We start from the raw sequence: 1,235 nt of genomic DNA on the forward strand, positions 1-1,235 counted from the left end.
AAAGAAAAATTTTTTTCTTTCCCTATGACTATTTGCACTGTAGAAAGCCTTTCTTTTAACCAGTGCCTCTCTCCAGCAACCACTTCTCTTCCCTTGTGTACTGTTTGCAACAAAAAGGGTTCTTTGTTTAATTTTAATAGGGCTACGTTGCAACCAAGGTGTTCTCAAAGAACACCTGCATCATTGCTACAACCAGCAAGAGATTTTGGTTTGGCAAACGCTTTCCTACACCACCTCAAGGAGACAAGGTAGGATGGTGGTTGAAAGTGGGGCAAAAGCTGACTGTCAGTGAAAAGCACTTGTTCCTACACACACAGGAGAAAAGGCTCCAAGAACTGAAGAGAACCTTCTCAGCAGGGCTGAGTCCCTGTAAAAGTTCCTTCTAAAGTTGCACTGCCCAGGAATAACCCCTTCCCCGTTTCCAAAGAAGTGTGTACGAGTTCTGAACTCCAGTTTTGGTTTTCCTAAATGCTGTTTTCTGCGTTTGTTTCTTTGATGCTCAGGGACTTGGGCCTTACCAATTGCCACCCAGAGAGAATCGCTTCATTATCTCGAGGAACAGACTCCAAAGCTTGAGCCCATATGGAAAACGCATCCAAGCCCTGTGCAGAGGAATTCCCTCCTACCTCGCTTATCCAGCTCCTGGTGAGTCTGCTACTGACAGCCTCTGTGTTCCAAAATTCGACAGTTTAACAGGATTACAAAAAAAGTTTCAAGCAAATTTGAGCATATAACTTACTGAAATCCTCTGGTTTTCTATGACTTTCTATACTTCAGTGTATACACATGTAAGGAAACGCAGCAGATCTGTCACTCTTCTGTACAATGACCTGGAGCCCAGCCACTCTCAGGAAGGTTCTGGGCTCTAGCTCTTGGCATAAGCCTGGAATTTTAGGCAACTAGTTGGAAGCGTTTCAGCTGCATTTTTATTTTCTTCTCAGTCCAAATCTAATCAGTTTTTCCTTTTCTTTCAGGATCAAACTTTTTAAGAGGATCAAACTTCTTATCAGGATCAAACTTCTTAGAGCGAGATATTTCATGATTGAAATTTATGATTAATTAACTGCCTGTTTATTACTGTGGTTATTCCTGATAAAGTTTGCAGAAGAAAATTCATAGAACTGTGTATCCATAAGTAAGATTTTTCCCCTCGGTAATCTTCTCTTGATCATATTTTCAATCATTTATCTTTTTTCTGCTCTATCTGGAAGCTGTTGAGTCTGAGTAAAATTTAT

This window comes from Corvus brachyrhynchos, unplaced genomic scaffold, assembly GCF_000691975.1.
Source record: "Corvus brachyrhynchos isolate BGI_N302 unplaced genomic scaffold, ASM69197v1 scaffold119, whole genome shotgun sequence".
NCBI classification, from domain to species: domain Eukaryota; kingdom Metazoa; phylum Chordata; class Aves; order Passeriformes; family Corvidae; genus Corvus; species Corvus brachyrhynchos.